The sequence below is a fragment of the Alexandromys fortis genome, unplaced genomic scaffold (assembly GCF_014885135.2).
Source record: "Alexandromys fortis isolate MF-2015 unplaced genomic scaffold, M_Fortis_MF-2015_v1.1 scaffold_86, whole genome shotgun sequence".
In the NCBI taxonomy this organism is placed as follows: Eukaryota; Metazoa; Chordata; class Mammalia; order Rodentia; family Cricetidae; genus Alexandromys; species Alexandromys fortis.
In genome coordinates, this window is record NW_026067965.1 from 6,166,823 (window position 1) to 6,185,886 (window position 19,064).

Consider the following 19,064-nt stretch of genomic DNA (forward strand, 5'->3'; position numbering starts at 1 on the left):
AGGAAAAAAGAAATAGGAGAAGAAAAAGATTAAACTAATTAGAATTAAAAAAAATGAATGAAAATGGCAAAAAGTAAATTAATTAATTTAAAATCAAGTCACAGTTGAGGGTATTTGGGTCAAGTTCTCTGGAAAGCAACAGAGGAAAACTAAAGAAGAAATACAGTGTTTTGCATAAGTAAGTTATAATAGTGCTTATGGGATATTTCAATTTTTTCAATAAAAAGAACTTGCCATTAGAAAAATCTCTTAAGTTGCTGAAGCAAATAAGTTAGATCAGAAGGCAAAATACATTAAAATTTCCATTTTCAAAGATTATAATGGAAAACAGGGAATGTCTCCCTTCTCTAGTGTCCTCTACTGTAAAGATGAAAGCAGTCCCCGAGGCGGTATCTTGCTGGTATCCCCTATCTGGGAAATACGGTTTTCACTCCTCCCCCAGATGGAAAACCAAAACATCCATGCCCAACTCTGAGTAAACTGCCTTTATCTCATCCAGGCTAAGTCAAGTGCCAGGTCTACCTTTAATGCTTGTTGGTCTCCTAGCAACCAAAGGAAAATGCAAACTGCTTCTGAGCATGAGCATCAACTGGGTACTCAGGACAAGCTTTCCATAGCTTTCTTTCGCTTACTGTGTTAAACACCATGGCCAGAAGGAACTTAAGGAGGACAAGGTTTAACTTCATCTGACGGCTTACAGTTCATTATGAAGGGAAAGCAGGGCAGAAAATTAAGGCAGGAGCCTGGAGGCAGGAAGTTAACAAAGTCCACGGAGGAGTGCTACTTACAGGTTTGCTAACTCTGGCTTGCTCAGCTAAACTTTCTTTTACACCCCACCACCACCTGCCCAGAAGCAGCACTGTCTCCAGTGTGCTGATCACTCCCGTATCAACCGTTAGTCGAGAAAATGCCCTAAAGACTTACTTTCAGGACAGTTTGGTGGATGTATTCTTTCAAAGGAAGTCCCTTCTCCCAGATCATCCTAGCTGGGTCAAGGTGACAAAAACATAACCAAGACAAGGCTCTTACAGGTGAGCTCCAAACAGAACCAGTGGATCAGAATCCTCAAAGGCTACCCCCTGAGTCTCTGTTTTAAGTACAACTCTGAGGGAATTGTCTGAAACGTGGAAAGCATTAACTTGAATTCCTGCAGAGTTAAGATACTTTCAGCTGCACGTACTGATAATCAAGCATGAGTAGGGTTAAAGAAAAACCTGTAGCCAGCCCACAGGACAGAACATCCCCATAGGCAGCCCAGGAAAGCTTCGGTCTCACTTTTTGATGATTTCTGGCACATATGAAGCAGAGTTCTTCCCGTGGCTGTTCTGCGATAGCAGATTTAACATTACCCTAAGGCTGGTTTGAGTTATAGATGGAGGGTATTCTCTAAAGACTAAGAACATTTTCTCCAGGATGATCTAGAAAATCAGTCCTAATATTTTAATATTCCAAGCTTATTAGTCTTCAAAACTGTCAATAGCAATGACATGGGGTCATGAGGAATGATCTGGATATAAATGGCCAGACATCATCAACACAAATAGAAGCAACACCAGGTGCTCCCCAGTCTTCTCTCCCAGGCCATTTTCAACCGAGGTCAAGAATCATACGGTTATGTGTTCTCTACCTTGAACAGCCATCGCAGAAAGGTACTTCAAGTTTGATGGGTGCACTTGGTGGGAATCACAGAGCTCAGTGGGAACTGAACGGCTGGAGCCACTAGGTTTCACTCCCTTATCCTTGCTCTTGCCTATGCGTCAAGATAGAGCTCCCTTAAACAGACTTCTGAAATGCAATCAAAGGGAAGCAGGGAGCTGGAAATTGTATTCAGGGCAGGGCTCCTTACTCAACAATTCTCCTACTGAACTTGACAATGCAAGTGATAAAAGCACTCCTCTGTCTAAAGTGCTCAGGAGTAAGAGTGTTGAGTATCAGGCTCCTCTCCGTTCTTTCTGTACCTTTTTGGCGTCTTTTTCTTGCTCTTGCCTCTGTAATGGGCTTTCTAATCACACATCCGTAAATCCGAACACTTTTTAAGAGGTAATCATAATAACTTGCCTAGATCTAATGTTGGAGAGAAACATTTTATGGCCGTAGGATGCATTTTCCTCCAAGTTATTAAAGTCCAATTACCTGATGTTTTCTTCCAAGGAATGCCAAGTACTTAAGGGACAATACTGCAGCCACTTTCACTCTGTCTTTGAAATAATTACATAGATCCAGCCTTGATGTGACAGAGAAAGACTTCTAGCCCCTGCCCTCCTTTCCTAATGGAACGGAAAGATGGATTTCCTTTCCTAGAGTTCCTCAATAGACCCAGAGAAGAACAACTGGGACCAGAAAGCAAGTTCTCTCTTTCCATAAGCTAATGCATACAGCCATCTTGGAGGAAATACCTAGCCATTGTTTTGTGCTTTAGATGAAAAAAAATTATCATCTGTAGTGGACAAACTAGAGGGACTGAAATGTAAGTTTTTCCAAATAGCATACCCAATCGAACTATCATGCAATTCGACTTGAATCAGTCAGACTACTAGAAATATTAATATGAGCAACCACAGATCTGTATTGTCGTTATTAGAATCATGAGTATTACCATTTCTTATACTTTGAGTGCTCTAAAACTAACTTTTGACTTCATAAAATCGTGAGCAGTTGACCTTATTTTGGTTTGGGGGAACTTGAAGCTTCAAAGCTATCATGCGGGAGGTAGAAATGCTGGTTTTACTACCCCATGGTACTGCCCACCTCCACAGTTTACCAAGTCTGTGTCCCTGTACCCTGCTGTGGAGCAGGGGGACTGGGAATTCAACCATTGAACCTGTATAAGTCATTCCATGTCTCAAGAGTCAACTTCAAACAAGGACTATATTTTCCAATTTGAATTCCAAGGTTGTATAACAAGACATGCAAAAAGAAACATTCCTACAATGAGAAGCAGGCCCTTTGTTACAAACTGGACCTAATAAAGCATTTAATCCTCACCTATAGAACAGTGGATACCTGTCTCTCTCTTTCGTCAATCAGAATAAATGTTGTGCCAAACTTTTCTTCAGCAAGTGAAAGACCAATTTACTCCCTTGCCTATTAATTATGTGAGGTGTTCCCGACAACTGTAGAAGGGTTTGAGCTACAGATGCAATTTCTGCTGTCCTAGTGCAAATAAGGTAAGACCCTAGTGAGTGTGAGGCAGCCATCTCTGAGATGCTCATGACTTGGGATATGCTTGAATGAAAATAGAAAATCCTCCAAGGTGCAAAAAGACCATGCAGTTGGCTGAGTTTCATCCAGCCGCTCCATCTTGCCAGACCTTTGAGATAACAGAGCATGCATATTTAAATTTGAAAGGTTTTTATGATTATTTAATAAAATGAGGATGAAGTAAGCAAATAACTGTTGAGAAGTAACATTTAATTTCCAAGAGTGCCCTGAGAGACATATCATGGAGTGAAGCCATTTCAATTACTTGGAAATTCATTGTCAGAAATATTAAACTAATTCTGGCTACAGAAATGTATCCAACAGTATTATGAAGTAAATCTAAGTGGCTTTGGTTAGGAAATATAAATTATAACCACTGTGTATAGTACAAGGTTGAAAATCAGAAATACAAAATTAAAGGAAAAATAGTGAGCTAATAATTATCTCCCATCTTAGCATCTCACAGTATCAAAGTGCAGGGGTGAAAAGAGATTTGAGACACCCCCAAGGGCAACTGGCTACCTTTGGGTGTGAACTGACGAATTCTGATGGATTTTAATTTCACATTGTTCTCTTTATTTAGCTTCCAATTTGGTCTGCTCTATTGCTCAAAGTGCTAATGTTTTCTGTTTACCAAATTGAATATAATTAGGATAGTATATAAAAGCTGTTCCACCCTATTTTGGTCATCAGTGTTTTAATGGAGAAAATGATAGGGTTCAACCTTAGATGACTTTCAGCATTCTCTCCTTCAGTTCTCAGACATCCATCACTAACATTTATACCAGTGGGACTTACGGCTCGCTTACTAGTTGATTGTCAGCAATTTCTTCAAGAGAAAGTATCTTTTCGCGTTGTTATATTTACACTCTTCAGTGTTTTGCATCATAGTTTCAACATAGAAAATACATTCTCTTAATGATTTTATATGTACATTTTTAATTGTCCCCCTTATAATTTCAGAAATTTAGTTAAATGAGAAATAAGAAGATTAAAAAAATAACTTTATGCCACTAAATCGTCTTAATCTTTTGACATATGTAAAGTCTCAGTTTACATGCCAGGGTAGCCTTGAAGTGAAAACTTCCTAGCTCGACTTCCTGGGTTCTTATACTATAAGGCTATACCATTATACTTGGCTTTGCTTGCATCTTTTAACCTTGCTTGGGTGAATAGTGATACAGTCTTACGTGTGTGTGTGTGCGTGTGTGCATGTGTGTAAATATATATGAGAATCGGGAAAAAGAGACATAGAACAGATCTTGGGATAAATATGAAGGGTCACCTTGATTAATATAGCATTTTGCATATGTTCCCTTTTCAGCATTTACATTTCCAAATAGAGTTGTCTCTATTAAAAATTAGAGATAGTGGCCTCTGTTGGGTCTTTTATAAAACTCAACAGCAGAAAATTAAATTGGCCATTGTTTTTTTTTTTTAAGTTTCATGGGGAGATAGCTCTACAAAAAGTAAATGGAATATGTACCAGCTTGTTCTCATCTTGGAAACTTTGATGACTCTTTTATAGATTCTCTGCAAAGTAATTAAAGTCCAATTAATTGGAAAAATATACACAATGGGTATTCTAATATTATATCTTCAACAGAAGCAGTTTTTATTACCTTGGACACGTGGTTGAGCCAAGGCTACAAGTTTAAATTTTGAGCTCCCGAGCAAATATTTCAGTAAATGCACTCTTGTGCTTTGCTGCTGACTACATCAACTCTTCTCCAGTGGAGAGTCATCCCAGCAGCTTCAGGAATCCATGATCGCGCAGTTTATTTGGAGAGCATGCTGACCTCTAGCATGTGATGATTATACCTACGACATCATGCTACCAATGTCGTGCTTTTCAATAAATAGACAGGGGAAGCCAGGCACTGACAGGATCCAAAAGGAATACTTTGGTATATAAGTTATTACCATCTGTTTTATCTGTTCTCTGAGTCTGGACTTTTATTTATTTAGTTTTAGATTTTGTTCTTTTTTAAAATTGTGTGCATGTACGCACACATGTGCACACACCACACATCCATGTGCCTGTGGATGTCAGAAAAGGGCATCGGAGTTGCATGTAGCTGTGAGCCACCTAACATGGGTACTGAGAATGAAACTCAGGTCCTCTACAAAAGCAGTGAACACTCTTAACCATTGATCTGTTTCTACAGCCTCCTTTTTTTCTATTCTGTAAACATAAATTCAATCTTCGTTTACATTGCATCCTTGCTTTGTTTCTATTTGTTTTCTATTTGCAAATAATAACAGAAGCTGCTATAATCCATATTCTTGGTGGTTAGCATACTTCAGGTTTCTCCTCTTTGCATTTTTGGATTTTTTAAACATTTTTATTGAGCTCTACATTTTTTTTCTGCTCCCATCCCTACATCTCCTGTTCCCTTCAACCCTCTCTCAAGGTCTTCATGCTCCTGATTTACTCAGGAGATCTTGTCTTTTTCTACTTCCCATGTAGATTAGATCTATGTATGTCTCTCTTAGGGTCCTCATCGTTGTCTAGGTTCTCTGGGATTGTGATTTGTGGGCTGGTTTTCTTTGCTTTATGTTTAAAAAAACACTTATGAGTGAATACATGTGATAATTGTCTTTCTGTATCTGGGGAACCTCACTCAAAATGATCGTTTCTCGGTCCATCCATTTGCCTGCACAATGGAGTACCACACAGCAGATAAAAAAAATAACAGCATCTTGAATTTTCCTCCTTTTATTCTTACAAGCAGGTGGGTGGGTATTTGTCCCATGCAGCCATTTAGAGTCTCAGGCCCCTGTCATACAATAGGTTTCTTTTAATACATGGCTCAACGTTTCCATGAGAGTTTTAAGATGGTGAACCCAAGATGCTACATTGACTGGGCTTATGCAAATGCAATTTACACAGTATTCCTATGTGTTCACACAATGCATCCTCAGTACATTGAACTAACCTGTTTCTTTAAACAACGAGCCACTCTGACATTTTGTATCATTTTTTCTTACTTCTTTTCCTCTCTATATTCCCCTTTCAACTTCTTATGTCAAAACAAACAAACAAACAACAACAACAACAACAACAAAAAACCACTTAGCACCTAACCTCACAGTGTCCCTATTCATGTTTCTTATGAGCAAAACTTGTGCTAACAATAGACTGGTATCAGGAGTGGGTTGTTTTGTAAAGGTGTTAGAAATAACAACGCAGAACCACTGATATCAATTCAAAAGGTCTCACCAAAGTCCAGAATCCCCACACAGTTTCCATTAGAAGTGGTTTTCTTGAGGAAATAATTTAGTTAAGCAATTTGTTTTTCCACCTTATTGGCTTCATTTTGCCATTATATCTAATGCGTATCATTTTAAGAGTCTGATGTCCCATTATTTTCATTACAAGTGTGCAGTAATTCAGCCACATTATTATTAGCTATGGTCCTAGCTAGCTTGGAAATCTGGTAGCCATATAAAGCACTACTTTCCTTAAAAAAAAAAAGTGCTATTGGTTACAAAACCTTCTCAGGTAATAACTTCTCATTTTCTTCAGAAAGAAAACAACAGGTTTCTAGTTCTTTCTGTATTCTTTGTGTACCTTCATTTGTGAACATATTTTCAGTTCAAGAGAATTTAAACAAATTTTCTTTTTTCCCTAAGGTATAATATACATATATAATGGCTATTCCCTATTTTTATCGTCTCATTCTCTGGTATATTTCATTCTTAATCCATGAAAACAGTTCTCTCATTCCATTCTTCATGGCATGAGGTCCTTATTTGTAATGTTTGTTCCTTATGACCTTGGAAAGTTGAGCTAGACTTTCTGAAGAGTTTGTTCACCTCTGCTTTTGCCATCAGGTTTGCTCCAAAGCCTTGAATTATAGAACAGTTTTAAAAACACAAATTAGATGCTCTACTTCATGTGTCCTATTGTTGAGTATTGAGTAGACACTCCACAGATGTGATCATCCAGAAAAGACTTTTATAATATAACAACACATACCAAAAATACTGCTATAATCCCCACACAATTGCTAACTTTCAGCTTCTGGAAACCTTGGGTTATGACTCCTCTGAATCCTTTACTTCAGGGTCTCTAAGAAGGTATAATTAACATGTCTTCCAGGATAATCAGCCTCATCTGAAGGCGGGTAGGGGAAGAATCGATATCTAACAGAATCAATGCACCTATAGAACCCATTTCTTCCAGGGTTTTTGGACTCCGATATCCACCCGAATCAATGCACCTGCGGAATCCATTTCTTCAAGGGTTTTTGGACTGGTCGTGTCAGAATAATACTTGATCTTAGCCAAAATCCTGATAGTCAATGCTGCACCAAGTTCCTATACGGGTGTTGTAAAGAGGCTGTATTAAGTTCATTTTTCCTTAGCCCATCAAGTATGGCAACATGCATTATGAAAGCCAGAAAGGGCTTTCAGTCAGTAGAAAACTCCTAGAAATACAGAGATTAGACACTCTTGAAACCAGTCATTAGCATGTTGTTACTTAGAAAGAAAAGTCACTTGACTAAATAGAACCCAACTTGAGGGACATCGCATAGCGCATGAGGATAGAAAGTGGAGGTCACTAACTGCTATCTTAGGAGCTACTTTCATTAATTCTCAACTGTATGAATCCCCAGAAAATTATAGAACTGTCAGTCTCTCTCAGTACCGCTCTCTGACTCCCTGATTCCCCTCTCTATCCATGTATTAACATATACATATAAATATATATTATTTTCATATTTAATTTTGTGTTTCATAAGATGTATAAAAATTAAAGTTATGCAAGAACAAAACAAGAAAATATACACACATATACACACACACACAAGATATGGCTATAAATGCACAGTCGGATGTGTTTAGTATATAAAGAAACATGATATGTATGTTTTCTCTAAAGAACGCTCTCAGAGGTTTATATTGGTTTTTCTATCAAGTCTCTTATATAAAAGCAGCAGAGGTATTGAGACTGTGGGCTTTGCAAACACACCTAATGACTCTCTCTGTGTAGTATAATAATTAGATATTGAGAACCCAGGAGAAGTAAAGTAACCAAGCTAGTCAGTCAATCACAAAATCACAGACTAAATCATCAACTAATCAATCAGTGTCTATTCTGTGCTTTCTGTTTTCAAAGTCCTTGATGATTACCAAAGTCCCAAGACTGAGAGGGGTGAGGGGAAAGCCACAAAATTGAAAAACTGAAGCTGAGAATTAATTTAGCTTCCAATTATTTTGATATATAAACAAATGCTGAAGCAGACTCCGCAGGGACAGGAGGAATTGAAGGAGAGGTTGCTTCAGGGAAAGGGAAAACATGCTACAAAATTGATACGATGCAGGGAGAGAGGGCAGCGCAAGAGCCCATTGGGACCTGGTGACTCTAATTAGGGAAGCTGGACATGCATTTGGTTATCTCTGAGACCTAACGCATGGAAGTAAGACACAGGCATCCGTAGTTAGACTACAAAGTGACCTGGGACCAGGAAATATGATGAGCTCACATACAAATCATTTAAGTTCAGTAGGTTAATGCTAGAGGGACTAGGTTTATTCGGCAATGTATAATTGAACAAATACGAATCAAAACAACAAGAAAGAATAATTGGCTGTGGAATTCTTTTTTTTCTTTTCATTCCTTCTTTTACTTTTCAATGGAAGGATTGGACAGACTCTTAATTTTAAGATTCTAAGTAAACAAGTTCAATGATGGATATTTTCTGCATATGTTTCTCTTAAGTGATATTTAAAGCAAAATGTGCATTGTTCTATTAAAAGGAAATAAAAAAATTCAGTCTTCAACATTTACATATTTTGTTGGTATTATATGTGGGTCATAATTTATTATGGTTCAAGTGAAAATTTTAAAGTATGAAAAATAGCATTGGTAGTAAATGTAAATAATACTTATTGGGTACAATTATACATTAGAACTGAAAGATTACATACTGGCTCAATGTACTAACATTTTTGTTCATTTGTACTAGTTACATTTTTATTACTCAATTCCAATGCCTGATAAATGACTTAAGGAAGAAGCCCTGTTCTTTGGTTCCCAGTTTAGAATGAGTCATCCATCCAAACAGGGAGGACATGGCAAAACAAATCTCACGGACAAAAGTAGAGTCAAACAAGATACTATCAAGAACAAGACACTTTCCCAAGCCCATAGCCAGTGACCTAATTCCTCCAGCTAAACTTCCAAGATAGTACCGCAGAATGCAGACCAAGCATTCAAACTTGAGCCTATGAGTGTTTTGTATTCAAACCGTGACACTCTTCCAAAACTGATTAAGTTGACATCAAATATTTAATAGCAAAGTAAACCCAAACCAGCAATTCTACTTCTACTTATATGCCTAATTGAAATGCATACATAGGCTCACACAAAAGCATTCAATAGGGTGTTCAAAGCAATTCGACTTAGAGCAGTCCAAAACCGCACATTATCTAAATGTCTAGCAATGATAGAAAGCAGAGAGGAATTGAGCAATAGTCACATGGTGGATTTTTATCATCAGTAGAATGAACGAGGACAGTTTTACTAGTGAATCACCAAAGTAAGGACTGGCTGAAAGCTGTGCCAAAGGATCTAAGCTCTGGTGTCCTGTTTGTGCAAAATACAAAACTAGGAAAAACTGAGATCATGTTAGAGGCCAGGATGGTATACATCCTTTTTATAATTTTTTTCATTAAAACATAATTGCATCATTTCCCTTCTCATTTCCCCCTTAATCCTTTTCATATACCTCTTCCTCCTACTTCTTATTTGTGATCTTTAAAAATTATTATTATATGCATAAATGTAGAATCTGCTTAAGGGTAGTTATATGTATATGCCTTTTAAGACTGACCACTTGGTATTGGTTAATAAATAAGGAGCTCACCCTTGGAAACTATTGACTCTGCCCCTCCCAGAAGTCATTAGTTGCTTATATCTCTTCACTGAGGAGTGGGAACTGGTGAGATTTTCCCCATTCATATAAGTATTGTCATTATTCAAGTCTTATTTAGGGAGCAATACTGTTGAGATTTCATGTTTGTAGCTGCCCTGTCATACCGAGAAGACAAGACCTCTCAGAAAACTTCCTAGAATCAGACTCTAACAATAATATTTCTTATATGATATTAGTAATGCACATTATACATAGTAATATTTTTGCTTTTTCTTCTAAGTTATTTTTTGAGCCTCAAATATAAGGATTGTATTTTAGGTGTATCAGTTATGACTGGGAACCTCATGGTTAGTTGTTCTGTACATTTTGACTAGTTGGGACTTTCTTTAAACTTTGTTTGTTTGTTTGTTTTGTAGGTTTTTGTTTGTGTGTTTGGCTTTCTTGAACATTTTGAAAGGTGTTTATTGACTTCCTCCATTTTTTTTTGTTTGTCCGTTCTTTTTCTTTAGGAATTTATTCATTTTCTCTATAAGGACCTCTATTATCTTTGTATTGTTGGTGTTATGGTAATTTTCTTGTTGGAATATTCAAGGATTGCTGTACTGTGGTGGCTGGACTCTGTTGGTAACAAGATTGCGTTTTTATGCTTGGGTTCAGTCACCTGGATTTGGAGTAGTTATAAGTTGAGGTGCCAATTTCTTTGTTTGTTTTGTTGGATGAGTGTTTTCTACCTAGGTTTCTTTTCCCTCTCTGGTCTTCTTGTTGAAGTGGCCTGTGCATGAGTAGAGGGTCTCTGCCTGAGTCCGGTGCTGAATTTCTGATGGCCTGGATAACCCCTGGTCCGACAGGAGCTTGCCCTTTATGTTGGGGGCTTAGAGTTCTGGCAATGTGTGTGGCCTCTAATCCTCTAGGTTCAGGATGCTGGCCTGTCTTCTGGGGAGGGGAGGTAGGAAGCTTTTGCCTGGTTTTCAGGGAATTGCTCTGGTTTCTGATGTTCAGGATGCTGTTTTGGCCTCTGGTGTAAACAGGGATTGTGCTTTCATTTTCTGGCTGCCCAGACGCAAATAATCACACAGAAACTATATTAATTACAGCAGTTTGGCCAATGGTGCAACCATATTTCTATCTAGCTTTTACATCTTAAATTGACCCATTTCTATTACTCTATGGATTGTCATATGGCCATATACCTCATTTTCTACATATCTAGTTTCCTCCGTGGCTAGCTGGTGTCTCACCTGACTTAGCCTTCTTTCTCTCTGTATCTCTGCTTGGATTTCCTGACTGGCATTATTCTGCTAAGTTATTGGCTGAAAAAAAACTTCTTTATTAGTCAATAAAAGCAATATATATATATATCACTCTAGGGATCAGAAAGCTGGCCTGGTGTCTGGGGATCAGGATGCTGGTCTGGCCTCTGGCAGGACAAGATGCTTCTGCCAGAGGCGTTGGCCAAAAACCACATCCTGGTAATTCATTTTGCAGCTGCATGTTCGCATAAGTAATCAGTCTACCAGAAGCTACGATAAGTGATTAGCTGGAGGGGAAGGTTTGCACAAGCAGGCAGTTTCAAACAAATAAGTTAGTTGGGGCATCTTGGGTCCTAGAATAGAATTGGGTAATTTTCCATAGGATTCTCCATCAAGGAGATCAAATTCTAGTTAAATTTGAAATGGCCTCAGCAAGAATACAGGATGGAGGAGCCTCTGCACTGTCTTGCCCTGCCACAAAATCACAAAGCTCATCATTTCAGGCGAGGGAAACTGTATCTAAAAGGTGATTTTCCCCCTACTAGCGCTAAAGATATTTTCAAAAAGATAAGCGGTATCCTCATAAAACCAGAACCTGAGGGTTGGGAGATATAAATCTGTTATCAAGACAGACCACTGCAGATCGTCTTAAATGACAAAGGATCTCTACACAAGTGAGCTCAGGTACTTTCGTAAGAAAAAGAAAAGGACACATAAAATTCAGTTCTTGGAGGGAACGCTTTTAAATTAGATAAAAGAAACTTAATTGTACTAAAAAGATATGTAATATACTCAGAGACATAATTAGCATAACCTAAACTGGTATCCCCAGGGTCAGATAATTTTCTTGTATTTACTTGCATGTTTTTCAACTATTTCACCAACTGTTCATGTTGATACTTTCTGGAAAACATATTCAAATCTGAAATACTTAGATCTAGTCGTCGATATCACTAAATCTTTGGCACCTGGCCATTCATGGTAGCGCACCCCAAATGAGAGGGCGATACTTACTAAAGAACAAGGGTGCGTTCATTCTTTGTAGGCCAGCGATTTAGAAGAGACACTAGCCCCAGCAGGTGACTGGCAGCTGGGAAATAAGTCTAACAATATAACCTTTTCCGTGCGCCTCGGCACAATAGGACAAGCTGTGGCTTAACGAAGGATGGGGAGTAGAATGTTAAAAATTTCAAGCTAAGTGGGATTTTTTGTTCTGTATAAATCTAATATTTGTTGAATATTTAATATGGACTTGGTAGGGGAGATACAGACGAAACCGAAGTTGGTAGTCTCAAATTTATTCCTAGTTGATAGGACTTTTTTCAGACAATGCATTATTCTAAGTCACTACAACGACAGCAAAAATAAATAAATAAAGCCGAGGCAAAGATGCTGCATGACCTTGATGCGCTATGGAAAGAATTTCCCTCAGCTCTAGGATATGAAAAAGTCATGTGGAACGCGGTGAACTGTAGTGAAGGGATCTATGCAGGCACTGATATGCATGCATTATTACACTTATGTGCATATATGAAACACAAGATATGTGTGTTTAAGCAAGAATCTTGTCATTCAAACCTTTCTCCAGTCTCAAGAAACATGAACTTTTTTCCTTCCTCTGAAATTTTCTTATTGCTGACACTGAATCATCTTGAATTATTTTGCCTTGTCTTTAAGCATAGGGCTTTTTCATACTATGTTAGTGTAATCTAATAATCTGCAGACCAGACACATATATAAGAACACTACAATTATCAAAGTAATCTTGGGGGCGGAGGGTCATTATGAACAAGGTGGTTCAAAAACATGATGGGGCAAATCACAGAGAAAACTGACCCAGCTAATGGGAGCTCGGACTATGGACTGACAGCTGGGGAACCTGCATGGGACCAAACTGGACCCTCTGAATGTGGGTGACATTTATGCAACTTGATCTGTTGTAGGGGATGGGGACTTGACAGTGGCACCACGACCTATCCCAGGTGCATGAATTGACTTTTTGGAGCCCATTCTCTACGGTGAGATATGTTGCTTAGCTTTCACAGAGTGGGAAGGGACTTAGTCCTGCCCTCAACCCCAAACCAATGACTAAAAGATGTCCCTAACCCTGAGGGCAAACTCTGGTGGGAGAGGGGACGTCGTCCTCTAAGATTGCTTCAAGCTGACATGGGGGCGATGTTCTCCTTAGGGGCTCCTGTGAAAGCAAATAATGGTAAAATTCCCAAATTAACCTTTGAACTAAGAAAATTATAACTAGTCCCTGAGCACTTTGAGAAGGACAGGCCAGAGTGTTGTCAAAAATGTGCACCATTCGAAATTGTCTTGTGCAGTTGGTACCAAAAAACAGGTCTCATACTAGCGAGTAAAAAAGAGAAAAAGAAAAAAATATTCATGACGTCATAAAAACCAGGTTGAGTTGATGTTGTGGGGCCCCATCTTCATCCTGGAAACTTCAAAAATTACTGTAGGGAAATATGCTAGAATTTGTTGACTCTGCAGGAAGGCCTTACCCACTCCAAGGAGTGAATGGGGCTGGGATCAGGGGTGGACAATAGGAGAAGGGGAGGGGGAAGGAACTGGGGTTGGTATGTAAAATGAAAAGTAATTGTTCTAATAAAAATTTTAAAAGAGGAAGTGCTGCTTTAACACACACACACACACACACACACACACACACAGAGACCAAGAAAGTAGCTATTTTTTACACATCTATTCAATAATTCATTGATTCGTACCTGATAAAGCAAGAAACAAGCAAACAAACACCTGTCATAAGTGGAACCTTCCAAGACTGTCAACATGAGGAAAATGTTAATTAGCCGTGTAAAAGCAGCATGGGATTCCAGAGAAGAGTGACTAAAAGTAATCATTACAATATCCTTACGTAGATTCTGGTCAGAAATCCAAAATCTAAACTACAGTACATTCTTTCAACAAAGATCCAATTACACTCTCGTGGAAAATATAAAGTCAGAAAATTCGCACTTGTAGAACAAAATTCCATAAGAATTTTGCAATGAAATTTACAAATAGTAGAACATGATAATCCAGTCACATGTGTTTGGCCGGCGTCATAAAGCAATTTTTAGTAGAATACATGTTGTTTATCACTAGTAATATAATATAAGGAATTAATGCATTGCTATTTGTAATGTTTTGCTTATGGAATTATGCATACATAGAGTAAAGGAAAAATATCCACTGATGTGTCAGAAAATGGTGAGAACTTGTTATCATGGACAAATATGTATCCCATATTCACAGAATGTAGAAGAAACATAATCACATCAATGAATGCATTAGAAGATTTTGATCAATGTGGATACGTGTTACTACTAATAATTTTTGAATCTCTTTAGAAACTAGAAGTGTAAAAGGCATGATTAACTTTACAAATAGGTATTATGAAAATCCAACAAAATGCTGCCATTTATATTTAATACTATGTAGTGGAGATGAATGCAGTAAGTCAAACAAACAACAAAACAAAAACTGTACACATTAGAATGAATTTCAGCTGTATTACTTGAAGATGACAAAATCATTAACATATAGAATTCTAAGAAATTTCAAGGAAAAAAAATTCTTACCAGAACTAATGTGAATTTATCAGGGAAAATAGGACATAAAATCTATACACATGACAGGAAAACCAACTGTCATTTTAGAGATTAGAGACTAGTGATAAAAACTGAAAATAAAAGTGATACATCATCAAATTATAGATCATCAACAAATTATAGATGATTTATGGATGGCTTTAACAGGAGAGGTAGACTTGGACAGTGAAAATTATAATGCTACTAAATTGAAGCAAGCATCAATAAATGGAGTTACATGCAATGACTGCAAGTTGAAAAGATGCAGTGAAATTAAGGTAGTCATCTTCCCACAGTGATCTACAGAGTCCACACAATTCAAGAATTGTGACTTGCTGCCTACTCCCTAGGTGTCACCTTCTCTTCTTTACACCCGCCCCTTTTTCTTGAAGATACAGACAATTTGATGCTACCATGTGTATTGATAGATGTAGGCCTTACAACAGTCAAGGTAAGTTTGGAACTGGGTAAAACTTGAAGACAGGGAATATCTGATTTCGAAACCTTTATCAAGTAATCAAGAAAGTATTGGCAAAATATGAAAGCATTTACTATATGTGTACATTTGTGCTGTGATGGCTAATGGCTGGATTGATTGTTTGCTTAATTGAATGCAGAGAAATATATTTAGTCTTTTGTGTGTTTTGTGTATATTTGTGTATATTTGTGTATGAAGGTGTGTGTTTGTGTGGTGTATGCCCACACATCTATGTGTCTGTGCCAATTCCCTCCTCTAGCACTGTCCTCTTTGCTTCATGCTTGTTTGCTTGTTTTTTTTATATATTTTTTTATTTTTTTATGTTTATTTATTTATTATGTATACAATATTCTGTCTGTATGTCTGCAGGCCAGAAGAGGGCACCAAACCTCATTACAGATGGTTGTGAGCCACCATGTGTTTGCCAGGAATTGAACTCAGGACCTTTGGAAGAGCAGGCAATGCTCTGAACCACTGAGCCATGTCTCCGGCCCTTGTTTGCTTGTTTTTGAGACACTTTTTCTTGCTGAACCTCGGTGACATTAGGGTGGGTTGGCAGCTAACAAGCACTGCTAATTCTGTGTTTTGGGCCTCACTACTGTTAGTGCTGGGGTTGCTGTGTGTTTGATCACACCTAGCTTTGAAGTGGGTACAAGGATCTTAACTCAAGTTATTAGGCATGTCCATCAAGGACTCTTCACTGCTCAATCCTCTCTGGAGCCCTGAGTCTGTGATTTCTATGGCTATTTTTCCAGAGCTGATCAAGGGAGTTCTGGTCTACTGAAAAATTTAATCTACTTATGGAATGAAAACTTGAGCACACTATTGGGGGAACGGGAAGTACGGAATACTGAATCTGGTGGAAGGAAGTAGATTCCTGGGTTGCGTGTCTTTGAAGAGCTCTCCCTTACCCTGTCCTTGACCATTACTGTCCCATTCTTGTCAGTGGCCACAAATGCTTCTACTACCATGATGTTCGACCTTACCACAGGTTCTGAACACACAGCCAAAGTGTGGACTCAAATCCTCCAAATGGTAAGTTAAAATAAATCTTTCTTTTTTAATGTGGTCCATCAGTTACTTTTAAATTATAGCTATGCAAAAGAGACATACATACTGACACAAACACAACACACTCTCTCTCTCTCTCTCTCTCTCTCTCTCTCTCTCTCTCTCTCTCTCTCTCTCTCTCTCTCTCTCTCTCTCTCTCTCTCTCTCTCTCCCATCACATACTCCTCCAACTAAATAAATAAAAAAACACAAATTTATCCTAGTCTACCATTCTGTTCTGAACTGCTACCAGTAACTTCCTGAGGCTATGCTGGATTCCCTCAAACCTCTCGCACAGGTGTAAACCACAAACATTCCAAGCCCTTCTGATTGGTTGGCCCAGAGCAGGGGCTGAACCACCAACTCACAGAACTCCCTGATAGGCTGAAAGTGTGTCTCCTTGGAAAGTCGCCAGCTGTTTCCTCCTGTATTACATTATGATTGCACAGGACTCTGGAGCTGTCTCTATATGGGTTTCCCCATTAAAACTGGCTCCTGCCACTGACTTTCGGGACCCGGTTTGGAGCCAGAAACCTGCTGCCTCCCTAAAACCAGTTTTTTTTTTTTTTTTTTCTAAATACACTTTTGACTTGATTGAACCCGTCTTTTGTGGTGGATTAATTCCGGATTCTCAGATCTGAACAGAAGAATAAGTGGAGGTTCTGAAATAGTTCACAATAGGCCTAGGAAATCGCTCATTTGGTAACTAAGGGCTTGCATCGATTTCATGAAGCCCTGGGTACCACAGTAATCACAGCCCTTGGGGAGATGGAGGCAGGATAATAAGTTCAGTGTTATCCTTTGCTGTATCACAAGTTTGGTTCCAGCCTGGGCTACATAAGATACTGTCGAAAGAAAGAAAGAAGAAAAGTAAGGAAGGTAAGAAAGAAGGTAGGCATATATAAACCACTAATTTTCATAAAAAAATTTCCCAGAAAATAAATAACTGTATAATTTTTAATGAATTATATCAAAACAATTCATACAGAGATGAAATCAAAACCAAATAATAAATATAAAACTAAAACTGAAAGCTTATAGCAATAAACACGGGAAATATTTCTAGGTTGGAACAAGATGATAAAAAGTGGGTAAATTCAACCTCATTAGAATTAAACACAAAATTTCTCTTTGAAAAAGACCATTGAGATAATTAAAAGGCAAGTCACAAAGTGGGAGAAAGCATTGGCAAATACATATCTGATGATAAACTTTATCCAAACAAAATTCTTACAAACATAAAATGAGATTATAAGAACACAAACAACTCAATATAGAATAGGCAACATCTTGAATAGACACATTGCCAAAGAAGTTGCAGAGATGGCAAATCAGCATGGAAAAGGCGTCTCAGCAGCATCAGTCATGGGGGAAAGCAAATTAAAACCATAATAGGATGTCAGTGCATACACATTAGCATGCTAAAATTATAAAGGCTGATGATGCCAAATGCTAGTGAAATATAGAGCAACTGAAATTCTCATAAATTGCTGATAGCAGCGTAAATGCTACCATGCTGAGGAAATCATTAGGCAGTTTTTGATTATGTTTGAGTTAATCGACAAGAAGAACCAGCCATGGAGGTGTTGGATATTTCTCCAAGAAGAGTGAAAATAGATGTCTGCACACGGGTTTGTCTGTGAAGGTTTAAAGAAGCCATTACACACACACACACACACACCTAACTGTCATCCAAGCACCAAGGAGTAGGAGAACAATCTGTGCGGTGAAACACTCTTCTACAGTTAAGAGAGGTGTGCCATGAAACCATGCATCAATATGGGTGGGTTTTTGTGACTCAGCCATTCAAATGTGGAATAATAAAAGCTTGGCACTCGCAAATACACAATCTGGAAAAGGCACACTAATTGGAGCGTTCTGTGGGTCCTGATATCTGAGCTCTGGCCCTGGTGCTTACCCAGCAAGGGCTCGTCATCCACTCAGGTGTATCTTTAGATCTGCAGCGATAATTTACACGAGAGTTTTCCCAGAAAGGATTATCAAATGAGGGTTCTGATCTAATAAATAGTTTAATACAATGATAGAACCCAAATCTGAGTAGACTGTAGAGAGATAATGACCTGCCAGGGGTAACAAGAGATAGAAGCAATTTGTATGCATTTTGTGTTTGTGGTAGCTTAAATAGTGTCTGTATCTATCAAATCTTATCAAATTGTGGACTTTACGTTGCTGGTGCTTATTATGTATCTCGGTGCATTTAAAACAATGGAATCCTTGTTTGTGGCAGTTTTCTATAAGAGTACAGTTCTCTCTTGGAAGGAAACTCCTTAAAACAGAAAGTAAACAACTTATAATAGCTTCGGGAAGTTCCTGAAATTGATCAAATTCACTAGGACCCTCCTTCCCCCAGAGTATATAAACAGTGATTTCTGCTGAGAGTCACTCTCTTGTAAGTCAAAGATATGAGAAAATATCAGACAAACCTAACTGTCTGGCAGAAGCTCAGACCAACTGAGGCACCAGGAAAATATGTTCTGCAACCTGGTAAACTGGCTATGAGTTGGGTATGCTTCAAGTTTCTAGCTTCGGTGACCTGTCACCCTTAGTTTGGTGACACAGTTTTGTGATGCAGCTGCCTTTG